At 51.4% G+C, this 15,836-nt stretch overlaps 1 protein-coding gene across 1 annotated transcript in view; it reads left to right on the plus strand.

Moving 5' to 3' along the window:
- Window positions 1-15,836, plus strand: part of LOC140387135 (protein unc-119 homolog A-like) — a 67,073-nt gene that overhangs the window by 37,588 nt on the left and 13,649 nt on the right. The window lies entirely within an intron of this gene.

The raw sequence follows: 15,836 nt of genomic DNA on the forward strand, positions 1-15,836 counted from the left end.
TTCTGAAATGAAATGAAAATCGCTTATTATCGCAAGTAGGCTTCAAATGAAGTTATTGTGAAAAGCCCCTAGTCGCCACATTCCGGCGCCTGTTCGGGGATACTGGTACAGGAATTGAACTATGCTGCTGGCCTGCCTTGGTCTGCTTTCAAAGCCAGCGATTTAGCCCTGTGCTAAACAGCGCCAGACCCGGATTGATTCTCCTCGTGTCTGCGTGTGCAGGTAGGTGGATTGGCCATGCTAAATTGCCCCTCAATCGAAAAAAATGAATTGAGTACTCTAAATTAAAAAAAAAACTTTCCCTGCTCTTAAGGAAAACAACTGGGAATTCTCCAGCCTGACCAGATAATTGAAGTTGTTCATCCCTGGAACCACTCCAGCAAATCTCACGTGTACCCTTTCCAAGGTCATGGCATCTTTCCTCTATCAGAATTGAACACAGACCCTTAGCTGGGATCGAGCTGGTGGTGTTGGTGAAATACAAGATGAAGATGGAGGCTCATGCGGACAGACCCATTCCTATATAAATCGCTTCCAAGTCCCCTCATAATCTTCTGAATGAACACGCTCTCCAATCTGAAACTGAACAGGAGACTTCAGACCTACCATTGGTTTGATTCGTATTCTATACTGATGATGTATAAAAGAGAGTTGGCTGAAGGAAGGGGTGACACAGTGGTTAGCACTGCTGCCTCACAGCGCCAGGGACCCGGTTCGATTCCCGGCCCTGGGTCACTGTCTGTGCGGAGTCTGCACGTTCTCCCCGTGTGTGCGTGGGTTTCCTCCGGGTGCTCCGGTTTCCTCCCACATTGCAAGGATGTGCAGGTTAGGTGGATTGGCCGTGATAAATTGCCCTTTGGTATCCAAAGATAAGTAGGTTAGAGAAAGGGTATGAAAATTCATCTCTGTGGGAAGTGGGGAAGTCACTCAGACTTTGTGGAGATTTGGGATGGGTGTGGACAAGTGGGATCAGTAGAATAATGACAAAACACTGTGGCATTGTACATAACATTTTACATTACAGGCTAGATTAAACATTGTTGATTTTAACCCCACTGTGGGTCTGTCACAACCTTGGTAACTGTAGAAGACAGTGATAGTGTAGAAGGGTTATTAGGTTACCCTAAGTAGGGAAATGCAAACCTTTAGCCTCTGTCTATCTTTACCTCCCAGAGGTCACTGCAAATGACCACCTCATCTGGAACACGAGAGGTTCAGGACACAGGGACCCCCATCATTAAACACTTTCAGGATTACACAAATACACAATGTACGGGAGGGCACGGGAAGTAGAGAGGAGCAGAGGGACCTTGGGGTGCAAGCTCACAGATCCCTGAAGGCAGCAGGACAGGTAGATAAGGTGATTAAGAAGGTATTTGGGATACTTGCCTTTATTAGCTGAGGCATAGAATATAAACCATGATGTGGCGATGCCGGCGTTGGACTGGGGTGAGCACAGTAAGAAGTCTGACAACAGGTTAAAGTCCAACAGGTTTGTTTCGAATCACTAGCTTTCGGAGCACAGCTCCTCCCTCGGGTGAATGAAGAGGTGGGTTCCAGAAACACGTAAATAGACAAATTAGAATATAAGAGCAGGGAGGTGATGATGGAGCTGTATAAAACCCTAGTTAGGCCCCAGCTAGAGTACTGGGTGCAGTTCTGGCCACCTCACTATAGGAAGGAAGTGATTGCACTGGAGAGAGTGCAGAGGAGATTCACCAGAATATTTCTGGGCTGGAGCGTTTCAGCTATGGAGAGAGACTGGTTAGTTTGGGGTTATTTGCCTTGGAGCAGAGAAGACTGAGGGGGGAATCTGATTGAGATGGACAAAATGATGAGGGACAGAGGAAGGAATTTTTCCCCTTGGGAGAGGGGTCAATAACCTAAGGGATTGGAATGAATTGAATTGTTCTTTCAAAGGGACAGCACAGGCATGTGCTGAATGGCCTCCTGCGACATGGGATTCTGCAAGATTCAAATTCTCAAATTGCTGAGGGCGAGACTGAATTCTCATTCTGTGGACGATGAGTCCAGGAACAGAACCAGTTCATTGCTCAGGGGTCCCTTGCTGGTGAATCCTAGGTCTCCACCACAATGAGGGTTAAAGCAGAAGTTAACCCCCCCGCCCCACCCCCCACCCCCGGGTCCTGTTAGTAGAGATGATTTTCCTCCTGAAAAAACAAATCCACACCTTCATTTATTTGTAAAGAAAATGACTGCCTGCCACTCCGGAAAAACCCAGCAACAAAGCACCAGCTCCTCCACATAAACTGATTATATCTCTTGTTCTGAGAATAGACCGAAAGGAAGGGGGATTAACCTCCGTTCTGGCTCTCTATTTATGCTGAGGATTTGGGGTAAGCTGTGCAGCTTTCCAATACCGCTGGGGTACACGGTGCAGGTGTGTTAATTCTGCAGCCCCTGTCTCCCGCTGTTAAAAGCCAGCTCCTGCTCTCTTCTGTCTTGGCAGAAAAAGCATACTGATTGGAGGGAAGAGCACTTTGGCACGGTTCCTCCGCACACCCATCGGCATTCCACCCAAACTCTCCAAGTTCAGGCACTTAAAGCTGAACCACTCAAATGTTCCTTTGAAAAATGTGAACTGTCACCAACCAATTTAATATGATCATATTCCGTGACAACCATTAGGAGGAAATATACTGGTCTCAACAACAACACAGTGAGTGGTTGTCAGAATTTCAATTGTCCCACATTCAGTCTCACTGACGGCTCCGTGCCTTCTCCCACCTCGAGTCTGAAGGTTGTGGCTTTGAGTCTCACCCCACCGACTTGGACCCAATATTCAAATGCAGTACTGAGGGACTGCTGCACTGTCAGAGGGTCAATACTGAGGGAGTGCTGCACTGTCAGAGGGTCAATACTGAGGGAGTGCTGCACTGTCGCAGGGTCAGTACTGAGGGAGTGCTGCACTGTCAGAGGGTCAATACTGAGGGAGTGCTGCACTGTCAGAGGGTCAGTACTGAGGGAGTGCTGCACTGTCAGAGGGTCAATACTGAGGGAGTGCTGCACTGTCAGAGGGTCAGTACTGAGGGAGTGCTGCACTGTCAGAGGGTCAGTACTGAGGGAGTGCCGCACTGTCAAGAGGGTCAGTTCTGAGGGAGTGCCGCACTGTCTGAGGGTCAGTACTGAGGGAGTGCCGCACTGTAAGAGGGTCAGTACTGAGGGAGTGCCGCACTGTCAGAGGGTCAGTACTGAGGGAGTGCAGCACTGTCAGAGGGTCAGAACTGAGGGAGTGCTGCACTGTCAGAGGGTCAGTACTGAGGGAGTGCTGCACTGTCAGAGTGTCAGTACTGAGGGAGTGCTGCACTGTCAGAGGGTCAGTACTGAGGGAGTGCTGCACTGTCAGAGGGTCAGTACTGAGGGAGTGCTGCACTGTCAGAGGGTCAGTACTGAGGGAGTGCCGCACTGTCAGAGGGTCCGTACTGAGGGAGTGCCGCACTGTCAGAGGGTCCGTACTGAGGGAGTGCCGCACTGTCAGAGGGTCCGTACTGAGGTAGTGCTGCACTGTCAGAGGGTCAGTACTGAGGGAGTGCCGCACTGTCAGAGGGTCAGTACTGAGGGAGTGCCGCACTGTCAGAGGGTCAGTACTGAGGGAGTGCTGCACTGTCAGAGGGTCAGTACTGAGGGAGTGCTGCACTGTCAGAGGGTCAGTACTGAGGGAGTGCTGCACTGTCAGAGGGTCAGTACTGAGAGAGTGCCGCACTGTCAGAGGGTCCGTACTGAGGGAGTGCCGCACTGTCAGAGGGTCCGTACTGAGGGAGTGCCGCACTGTCAGAGGGTCCGTACTGAGGGAGTGCCGCACTGTCAGAGGGTCCGTACTGAGGTAGTGCTGCACTGTCAGAGGGTCAGTACTGAGGGAGTGCCGCACTGTCAGAGGGTCAGTACTGAGGGAGTGCTGCACTGTCAGAGGGTCAGTACTGAGGGAGTGCTGCACTGTCAGAGGGTCCGTACTGAGGGAGTGCTGCACTGTCAGAGGGTCAGTACTGAGGGAGTGCCGCACTGTCAGAGGGTCCGTACTGAGGGAGTGCCGCACTGTCAGAGGGTCAGTACTGAGGGAGTGCCGCACTGTCAGAGGGTCAGTACTGAGGGAGTGCTGCACTGTCAGAGGGTCAGTACTGAGGGAGTGCTGCACTGTCAGAGGGTCAGTACTGAGGGAGTGCTGCACTGTCAGAGGGTCAGTACTGAGGGAGTGCTGCATTGTCAGAGGGTCAGTACTGAGGGAGTGCCGCACTGTCAGAGGGTCAGTACTGAGGGAGTGCCGCACTGTCAGAGGGTCAGTACTGAGGGACTGCTGCAGTGTTGGAGGTGCTGTCTTTCAGTGAGACATTAAATGGAACCTCTTCACCCTCAGGTGAGCATTAAACCCGAAAGTTGCATTTCGACTGTGTGTTTCACAACGTCCAGATGTTCCAAATGATTTACACCATTGAACTGTAACCATTGTTAATTTGTCTTAAACGCGGAGCTGATCTTCACACAGTGAAGGCAACATTGGACTCGGGTGCCGAGGATACCGACTCAATCACCTCGAGCTCTGCCCACCCATTGCTATTTAAAGGCAGGAGGTGGAGGAAGCTCTCCATAATCTGCAGGTGGGGTTATAAATAACAAGTGCTTATCTGTGAGATTACTGCATGTTTCTGCTGCACACCCAGGGTGATTACCATCTCTAAGACTGAGGAAGCTATGCTGAGATACTGGCCACACTGTAACCCTTAACGTTGCTGTTGCATCAAATTCAACGAGCAGAACGCAACCCGCATCGTTCCCCCTCGTGTCTCAGTGAGGCAGGAGCTCTTCTTAAAACAATTTACACGACCCAATTCTTTTTTTCCAATTAATGGCCAATCCACCTGCCCTGCACATCTTTGGGTTGTGGAGGCGAAACCCACACAGACACGGGGAGAATGTGCAAACTCCACACGGACAGTGACCCAGAGCCGGGATCGAACCTGGGACCTCGGCGCCGTGAGGCAGCAGTGCTAACCACTGCGCCACCGTGCTGCCCCGAGGCAGGAACTCTTGAGTAAATCACTGATAATCTTTATTAGTGTCACAGCTAGGCTCACATTAACACTGCAATGAAGTTACTGTGAAAAGACCCTAGTCGCCACACTCTTGGTGCTTGTTCAGTACACGCAGGCAAAATTCAGAATGTGCAAATTACCTAACTGCACGTCTTCCGGAACTTGTGGGTGGAAACCGGAGCAGCCGGAGGAAATCCAAGCAGACACTGGGAGAACGTACTGACTCCGCATAGACAGTGACCCAAGCTAGGAATCGAACCTGGGACCCTGGGGCTGTGAAGCAACACTGCTAACCACTGTGTTATGGGCGAGGCGTTTTCAGAACCCCAAAATGTATCATGGAGTTCAACCAACCTCCCCCTTTAATGGATTCGTTTGCACCTCCTTCGCTTCCCTTGGGCTTTCCTTTACCACTCTAACAAACCCCACTGTCTTATCCTGTTTTACCACATCAGCCTTCCCAGTGCTTTTCTTCAACCACCAGCATTTTGTCAGGTAATGATAACTGCAATGTTCTTGCCAAATCTAACAGTCTGCTTTTCGTTTCTGTCCGTAAAGTACTACATGTGACATTCTCCACCCCCAAAAACTTCTGAGCCTCTGAAAGAGCCATTGTTCACAGCTGCACTCTGAGGGTCAGTACTGAGGGAGTGCCACACTGTCAGAGGGTCAGTACTGAGGGAGTGCTGCACTGTCAGAGGGTCAGTACTGAGGGAGTGCTGCACTGTCAGAGGGTCAGTACTGAGGGAGTGCCACACTGTCAGAGGGTCAGTACTGAGGGAGTGCTGCACTGTCAGAGGGTCAGTACTGAGGGAGTGCCGCACTGTCAGAGGGTCAGTACTGAGGGAGTGCTGCACTGTCAGAGGGTCAGTACTGAGGGAGTGCCGCACTGTCAGAGGGTCAGTACTGAGGGAGTGCTGCACTGTCAGAGGGTCAGTACTGAGGGAGTGCCGCACTGTCAGAGGGTCAGTACTGAGGGAGTGCTGCACTGTCAGAGGGTCAGTACTGAGGGAGTGCTGCACTGTGAGAGGGTCAGTACTGAGGGAGTGCTGCACTGTCAGAGGGTCAGTACTGAGGGAGTGCCGCACTGTCAGAGGGTCAGTACTGAGTGAGTGCTGCACTGTCAGAGGGTCAGTACTGAGGGAGTGCTGCACTGTGAGAGGGTCAGTACCGAGGGAGTTCTGAGGAATAAACCTTGAAGTTACTTTTTATTGAATCATGGAAGCAAAGTTCCTAAAGGAGGAGACCATTTGGCCCATTGTCTCTGTGCTGGCACCTTGGAAACACTCTGGAGGGTGAGCTGTGAGGAGGATGCTAAGATTCTTCAGTCTGATTTGTTGCGTGAATGAGCAAATGAATGGCAGAGGCAGTATGATTTGGATAAATGTGAGTGTCACGCCGCATTGGGCAAGTGTGTGGTCAATTCTAGCCCCGCGTGTCTCAGAGTCACAGCACAATTGAATTAACCAATAATTCTTATAAATATTCTGGAAATCTTTGGCCCTTGGCTGCCCAATAATTACAGTCACCAGCTTTGTAAGTTGAAACATAATTACTGTTTATTTAAAACAAAATTAATGGTGAAATACGCAGCATATACGGTTTGTTAAATATTATGAACATAAGAATTAGGAGTAGAAGTGGGCAATTCAGCCCCTCGAGCCTGCCCCACTATTCTATCAGATCCTGGCTGATCTCTTCCTGGTCTCAAATCCACCTCCCTACCTGTTCCCCATATCCTTTTAACCTGTTTTTAAAATAAATTTAGAGTACCCAATTCATTTTTTTTTTCCAATTAAGGGGCAATTTAGCGTGGCCAATCCACCTACCCTGCACATCTTTGGGTTGTGGGGGCGCAACCCACGCAGACACGGAGAATGTGCAAACTCTACACAGACAGTGACCCAGAGCTGGGATCGAACCTGGGACCTCGGCGCCGTGAGGCAGCAGTGTTAACCACTGTGTCGCCATACTGCCCTTTAATCTGTTTTTTTTTAAACAGAAATATATGTATCTCCGTCTTGAAACCATTTAATGATTCAGACTCCACCGCACTATGGCGCAGCGAGTTCTGCAATTTCACCACCCTCTGCGAGAAGTAGTTCCTCCTCATCTCAGTTCTGAATCCATCGCCTCTGAACCTTTAACCGTGACCTCTCGTTCTAGATTGCCCCACAAGGGGGAACATTTGGTCTATGTTTATTTTATCAATCCCTCTTAGTATTTTATACAACTCGATCAGATCCCCTCTCATCCTTCTAAACTCCAGCGAGTATGAGCCCAAACTGTTTAATCGTTCCTCAAACGCAAACCCTTTCATCCCCGGAATCAATCTGGTGACCCTCCTCTGAACTGCCGCCAATGCCACCACATCCTTCCTCAAATAAGGAGACCAAAACTGAACACAATACTCCAGATGTGGTCTCACCCACACCCTATACAATTGCAACAACACTTCTCGACTTTTATACTCCAGGCCTTTTGCAATAAACGCCGACTTTCCATTTGCCTTTCTTATTATATTTTGTACCTGCATACTGACTTTCAATAATAATAATCTTTATTGTCACAAGTAGGCTTACATTTACACTGCAATGAAGTTACTGTGAAAATCCCCTAGTTGCCACATTCCGGCGCCTGTTCGGGTACACAGAGGGAGAATTCAGAATGTCCAATTCACCCCAACAGCACGTCTTTCGGGACTTTGTGGGAGGAGCTTCATTAACAAAGCCAACCAGTGTTATGGGCCAGGGTTTAGGGAACCCCAAAGTGTATCATGGAGTTCACCTGACCCACAACTTTTAATAGATTGTGGTGTGGGGAGCACACGGCTCACTCTACAGGTGTGGTACAGCAGAAATGGAAAAGTATTTTTTAAAGCAAAACATTGTTTATTCTATGAACTCAAGTTAACATTTTTGAAACATACAGTGAACATCTTAGCAACCATCAATTCAAATACAACCCCCAAAGACTACAACACTAAATAATCCTTTAAGCTTTCCTTTTAACATCCATACGACTTAAAACACCTTTTACCGAAGCACATTAGGTTTACATTCCCTACTGAGAACATTTATAATTCTGAATTCACCAAATGATCAAGAGATAGTCTTTTCATGGCAGAGAGATCAGCAGTACACCTGCTTTGTCTGGCTTCAGCTCCCACACTGAAAACAAAACTAAAACACACCCTGCAGCAAACAGCGTAAAACAAAAGTAAAAAGCTGACAGACAGCCCAGCTCCACCCACTCTTCCGACATCACTGCAGTAGTAAACACCCATTTCTTAAAGGTACTCTCACTACAGATATTTATATACACACCCATTTATAAACACCCATTTCTTAAAGGTACTCTCACATGACACCCAGATCCCTCTGCCCAGATACATTTTAAATCTGCTTTCCATTTACATGATAATTTGCCTGACTATCTTTTCAACCAAAATGGATAACCCTACACTTATCCACGTTAAACTCCATCTGCCAAATGTTGGCCCAATCTCCTAGCCTATCTATATCCATCTGTAGGAATTACCTAACTCCTCCTGTATCTATCTTGCCTCCCCCACCCTCATATATATATATATATATATATATATATATTATATACACACACATATGCAAACAAACACAGAGGGTGGGGGAAGCGGGAGGGGGGCATGTAAATGAAAGAGAAAGGAGCCTAGGCTTCAGATGATAGGTCCTTACAGGCTTTCTACACAATAGCTTGAGAACTACAGTCCTTCAGCCTGTGTACTCAATTTTCCTGGTGAAACAGTTTCATCAGACTTTGCTCTCAGTTTGTGGCCTGCCTTCAGGAATCCAACACCCACAGTATTATTGGAGAGAGCGAGCTGGATCTTTTTGAAGAGGCTTAGCAGTAGTTTCTGAAGAGGATTTTCCTGGATCTATTACCTCCACTGCCAGAATCTTGTTGCTCTGAGAAACATTTACAGAGGGATAATATCCAATCACCCCCTGTCACCAGTCCGAGCTCAGCCTTTTGGGCCAATGCATTGTCCACCATCCAAATCAATCAAACCGAGCCAGTCGATCTCCCTCATTGGTCCACAATTTAAGTCAGCACAGCCTTCTGGATCCTTCAATTTGAATTAAAGGCATAGGCCACCCCTTTTCTCTGCTTGAATTAAAGACATGTCCACACATCATCCACGGATCAAAAATGTAACAGCAAAAATAACAGAAACGGGGGAAACAAGAGAATAGACAAGAAGGAACACGAAGGACCCTTACAGGAGGTTATCCACTTTAGTAGCAAAAGCGGGAAGGCAGATTATTATCTGAATGGCCATAAATTAGGAGGGGAATGTGCACCGAGACCTGGGTGTCCTCGTACACCAGTCACTGAAGGTAAGCGCACAGGTGCAGCAGGCGGTAAAGAAGGCTAATGGTATGTTGGCCTTCATTGCGAGAGGTTTCGAGTATAGAAGCAGGGATGTGTTGCTGCAATTATACAGGGCCTTGGTGAGGCCACACCTGGAGTATTGTGGGCAGTTTTGGTCTCCTTCTCTGAGGAAGGATGTTCTTGCTCTAGAGGGAGTGCAGCGAAGGTTTACCAGACTGATTCCTGGGACGGCGGGACTGATGTATGAGGAGAGATTGAGTCGGTTAGGATTGTATTCGCTGGGGTTCAAACGAACAAGGGGAGAATCTCATAGAATTCTAACAGGACTGGACAGGGTAGGAGCAGGGAAGATGTTCCCGGTGGTGGGTGTGTCCAGAACCAGGGGTCACAGTCTGAGAACTTGTGCATTTTGGGGATCTATTCACAGGGGGGAGTTTTGCCAAGTTTGAGGAGCTGGCTGACTAATTTCAGTTGCCCAGTTCTAACCTCTTTCATTATTTTCAAATCCGTGACTTTTCTCGTGAGATTTTTCCTCCTTTTCCTTTACCCCCCCCCACTCCTTGCTGGAGGGGGTCTTGCCTTTGACAAAGGATCTATTTCGAATCTATATGGCCTTCCTTCTGGAGGTGGTGAGGGGAAAATGGGAGAGGGAACTGGGCCCTGTACTTACTGACGAGGCTTGGAGGGAAACCCTCTACAGGTGGACTGCCCCTTTTCCTGCGCGCCCGACTTGAGTCTGATCCAGTTTAAAAGTATTGCACAGAACGCGTCGGACCAAGGGAAGGATGTGTGGTTTTTCAGTATGTGGAAGACAAGTGTGATTGTTGCTCGTTTGTGCCAGCTAACCACACTCGCATGTTTTGGTCCTGTTGTAAACTGGCCAGCTTCTGGGTTTTGTTTTTTAATGCAATTTTGGGGATGCCTGGAGGTGGCTGTAGAACCGTGCTCATTAGTAGCCATCTTTAGTGTCTCAGAGTGACCAGCATTTCAGTCTGGTGTAGTGACGGAAGTGTTAAATTACCTTGTGTATTATATGTTACTCACTTGCTTCTTACCAAGATGCTCTTAAACTCGACGTTGATTAACACTTGTAGTCTTCCAATTAAAGCAAATAATTTATTGAGTAACTTAAACAAATAAACTGCCGAGTTTGTTCTCACTCCAATACTTATACTGGATTTAAATAAACAAGATTGAATAAGATTAAACTATGATTAACTACACCCGCACTCTGAGCTCGCTCTCTCTACCTCTGGTCACGAGTCACTATCCACACAAAGAGGCGGGAACTCTGATTCAGTCTGTCTTTTATACCCCTTTCTAGTGTTGCCATCTAGTGATCACTTAGCTGTAATGACTATACATTAACCCCATGTGTATATACAGATATGTATATCGCTACAGGAAGTTCTTGTCTTTGCCTCGTTGATGGACAGGAGGTGAATATTCCTTGGCTTCCGCCTTTGTCTCTCCTGCACTTGGAGAACATTAAGACCATCAGGGGGTCAGCGGGAAGATTCCACCTCCGGTGGCAACTATTTACCTCTTTTTTAAAGATTTAGACACTGTCAGCTGTTAGGGGGTTTAGTTTTTGCCTGGGTTAAGTTTTATGTTACAATTTGATGAAAGATGAGTGAATAACTCTTGTCTTTGTACTTTTATATCTTTGTTGTTTGTTTATAATATGGTTGGTGTTTGTTCATGAAAATACAATAAATATATTTATCTTGGGGTGAAGGGTGTCAAAGATTATGGGGAAGGCAGGATTAGGCTATTGAGTTGGATGATTGGCCACGATGATAATGAATGGAGGGGCAGGCTCGAAGGGCCGAATGGCCTGCTCCTGCTCCTATTTTTCTGTGTAATCTTTTAACACATGCTGTGAGCTCACTCCCTAACTCTATATCTACATCTGCTTCACAAATGTATCTACTCTTACTTTTAAAATATACAACCTAGCCTGCCTCTGTTGTGTCAGTTACAAAGCGTTCCTTAAATCATTTGGATGGATATCCATGTCTGGTGTGAGAATCCCGGACAAAGGAGAGGAATCTAAAGCTGGACCAGTTACGACTTCACACAAAGGATCGGAGACCTGGAACTCTGCCCAGCAAACATTTCTAGGTGTTGTTGAGGAAGGGTCTTTTAAAAATCCGTTGATGGGATATGGTTGGTGCTGGCTCGGCTAGCACTTACTGCCCACCCCCAATTGCCCTTGTTCGGAAGGCATTTCAGAATCAATCACATTGCTGTGGGTCTGGAGTCACATGTAGGCCAGACCGGGTAAGGACGGCAGATTTCCGTCCCTTAAGGACATTAGTGAACCAGATGGGTTTTTACAACAATTGATATTTATGTCACGGTCATCGTTAGACTTTAATTCCAGATTTTCTTTATTGAATTCAAACTTCTTCACCTGCCCGTGGTGGGATTCGAACTCGAGTTTACTAGTCCAGTGATATTACCACTACGCCAACATCTTTGGAAGCACTGGACATACATAGAACATACAGTGCAGAAGGAGGCCATTCGGCCCATCGAGTCTGCACCGAACCCACTTAAGCCCTCACTTCCATCCTATCCCAATAACCTCTCGTAACCTTTTTGGTCACTAAGGGCAATTTATTATGGCCAATCCACCTAACCTGCACATCTTTGGACTGTGGGAGGAAACCGGAGCACCCGGAGGAAACCCACGCAGACACGGGGAGGATGTGCAGACTCCGCACAGACAGTGACCCAAGCCGGAATCGAACCTGGGACCCTGGAGCTGTGAAGCACAGTGCTATCCACTTGTGCTACCGTGCTGTCCAAACATGGACAGAGTTATGGACCGAATGAATGGAGGACTAAGCTTGGGGCTGAATAGCCTGAATTGGAGGCGAGCCATGATTGTTGTTTGTCAGAGAGGGACACGGGTGGATGTCAAAATTCCCACAGCCACTTTGGGGGGAAAAAATCCATTGGTGTTTCGGGACACCCTGAGGCCAGGAAAGGTGCTATAGAAATGCTCACGGCTTCTTTCCTGTTTTGTTGGTGTGGTTAGCCCTAGTTTGTGAAGTTAAAAGTGTCAACAAGCTTAAATCACTGAGCAATCTCATTATCTCCTCACAGTCTGCTCGGCGTTTCAATTTAAGCAGAAAGTGAGTGCAGGGCACGTGATGTGAAATCAGATCTTCCACCTGCACACGTGGACACAACCGCTCCCCTTCCCCCCCTTGAATAATCACATGCACCTTGCAAGCTGTGGATAAGCTGGAAGTACCGTGTTCAACGTGTCCAAGTGTGTACACGCCAAGTGTGGCTAATCCTTTGTGTCGGGGGGGGTTTGAGTGTGTGTGTGTGTGGGGGGGGGGGTTGAGTGTGTGTGTGTGGGGGGGGGGTTTGAGTGTGTGTGTGTGGGGGGGGTTTGAGTGTGGGGGGGGAGGTGTGTGGGGGTGACTAATCATGTGGGAGGGTGTGGGTGGGGAGTAGGTGTGGTGATGGATGTGTGGAGTGGGAGGTTGTGGGGGGGGTGGGGGGTGATGTGGGGTTAATGTGGATGGGGGGTACTGAGGGTGGGGGGGTTTGTGGGGTGGATGTGATGTGGGTGGGGGGGGTTGTGGTGTGGTAATGTGGGGGTGGGGGGTGGGTGTAGAGGGGGTGCACTTGGGGGGGGGGTGATGTGGGGGGTGAGGGTGTGGGGGGGATTGTGGGGTGACGGTGTGGGGGGTGGGGGTGATGTGGGTGGGGGTGAGGGTGTGGGGGGTGCAGTGGGTGGGGGATTGTGGGGGGGTGGGGTGTGATGTGGTGGGGGGTGAGGGGTGTGGGGGGTGATGTGGGGGGTAGGTGAGATGGGGTGGGGGGGTGCAGTGGGGGTGGGATTGTTGGGGGGTGGGTGTGATGTGGGTGGGGGGGTGAGGGTGTGGGGGGTGTAGTGGTGGGTGGGTGTGATGGTGGGGGGGGGTGAGGGTGGGGGGGATTGTGGGTGGGTTGGGTGTGATCTGGGTGGGGGGTGAGGGTGGGGGGGATTGGTGGGGGTTGGGTGTGATCTGGGTGGGGGGTGAGGGTGTGGGGGGGGTGCAGTGGGGGTGTGGGGGGGGATTGTGGGGGTGTGGGGGGGGATTGTGGGGGTGGGTGTGATGTGGGGTGGGGGGGTGAGGGTGTGGGGGGTGTAGTGGTGGGTGGGTGTGATGGTGGGGTGGTGAGGGTGTGGGGTGCAGTGGGGGGATTGTGGGGGTTGGGTGTGATGTGGGTGGGGGGTGAGGTGTGGGGGGGGTGCAGTGGGGGGTGTGGGGGGGAGGGGATTGTGGGGGGTGGGTGTGATGTGGGTGGGGGGTGAGGGTGTGGGGGGTGTGGTGGGTGGGTGTGATGGTGGGGGGGGTGAGGGTGTGGGGTGCAGTGGGGGGGATTGTGGGGCGGTTGGGTGTGATGTGGGTTGGGGGGTGAGGGCGTGGGGGGGTGCAGTGGGGGGGTATTGTGGGGGGTGGGTGTGATGTGGTGGGGGTTGAGGGTGTGGGGGGGTGCAGTGGGGGGGGATTGTGGGGGGTGGTGTGATGTGGGTGGGGGGGTGATGGTGTGGGGGGGGTGCAGTGGGGGTGTGGGGGGGAGGGGATTGTGGGGGGTGGGTGTGATGTGGGTGGGGGGGTGAGGGTGTGGGGGGTGTAAGTGGTGGGTGGGTGTGATGGTGGGGGGGGTGAGGGTGTGGGGGTGCAGTGGGGGGGATTGTGGGCGGTTGGGTGTGATGTGGGTGGGGGGTGAGGGCGTGGGGGGGTGCAGTGGGGGGGGATTGTGGGGGGTGGGTGTGATGTGGGTGGGGGTTGAGGGTGTGGGGGGGTGCAGTGGGGGGGGATTGTGGGGGGTGGGTGTGATGTGGGTGGGGGGGGGTGTTTATTTATTGATCACCCGGTTGTTTTGGCCTTCTGACCCTCTGGGTTTTTGGGAGCAGAAACCCATCCCTGTAATTATTGCAGGGAACTGACCACCCCCCCCCCTCGGCACAGAGAGCAGATTGCAGGGAACTGACCCCCCCCCCCCTCGGCACAGAGAGCAGATTGCAGGGAACTGACCCCCCCCCCTCGCACAGAGAGCAGATTGCAGGAACTGAACCCCCCCCCTCGGCACAGAGAGCGGATTGCAGGAACTGAACCCCCCCTCGGCACAGAGCAGATTGCAGGGAACCGACCCCCCCTCGGCACAGAGGCAGATTGCAGGGAACCGACCCCCCCCCTCGGCACAGAGAGCGGATTTGCAGGGAACCGAACCCCCCCTCGGCACAAATAGCAGATTGCAGGGAACTGACCCCCCCCCTCGGCACAGAGAGCAGATTGCAGGGAACTGACCCCCCCTCGGCACAGAGCAGATTGCAGGGAACCGACCCCCTCCTCGGCACAGAGAGCGGATTGCAGGGAACTGACCCCCCCTCGGCACAGAGAACAGATTGCAGGGAACTGACCCCCCCCTCGGCACAGAGAGCAGATTGCAGGGAACTGACCCCCCCTCGGCACAGAGAACAGATTGCAGGAACTGACCCCCCCTCGGCACAGAGCAGATTGCAGGGAACTGAACCCCCCCCCCCCCCCCCCACCCCCCCCCCCCCCCTCGGCACAGAGAGCGGATTGCAGGGAACCGACCCCCCCCCTCGGCACAGGGAGCAGATTGCAGGGAACTGACCCCCCCCCCCCCCTCGGCACAGAGAGCAGATTGCAGGGAACTGACCCCCCCCTCGGCACAGAGAGCAGATTGCAGGGAACTGACCCCCCCCCTCGGCACAGAGAGCAGATTGCAGGGAACTGAACCCCCCCTCGCACAGAGAGCAGATTGCAGGGAACTGAACCCCCCCCCTCGGCACAGAGAGCAGATTGCAGGGAACTGACCCCCCCTCGGCACAGAGAGCAGATTGCAGGGAACTGACCCCCCCCTCGGCCACAGAGAGCAGATTGCAGGGAACCGACCCCCCCCTCGGCACAGAGAGCGGATTGCAGGGATCTGACCCCCCCCCCCCCTCGGCACAGAGAGCAGATTGCAGGGAACTGACCCCCCCCCCTCGGCACAGAGAGCAGATTGCAGGGAACTGACCCCCCTCGGCGCAGAGAGCAGATTGCAGGGAACTGACCCCCCCCTCGGCACAGAGAGCAGATTGCAGGGAACTGACCCCCCCCTCGGCACAGAGAGCAGATTGCAGGGAACCGACCCCCCCCCTCGCACAGAGAGCCGGATTGCAGGGATCCTGACCCCCCCCCCCCCCTCAGCACAGAGAGCAGATTGCAGGGAACTGACCCCCCCCCTCGGCACATGAGCAGATTGCAGGGAACTGACCCCCCTCGGCGCAGAGAGCAGATTGCAGGGAACCGACCCCCCCCTCGGCACAGAGAGCAGATTGCAGGGATGTTTTGGTGCTGAAGCTCAAATGGATTTTTATCTGTCAATGGTCTGGGT

The sequence above is a fragment of the Scyliorhinus torazame genome, chromosome 12 (genome assembly GCF_047496885.1).
Source record: "Scyliorhinus torazame isolate Kashiwa2021f chromosome 12, sScyTor2.1, whole genome shotgun sequence".
Classification (NCBI taxonomy): domain Eukaryota; kingdom Metazoa; phylum Chordata; class Chondrichthyes; order Carcharhiniformes; family Scyliorhinidae; genus Scyliorhinus; species Scyliorhinus torazame.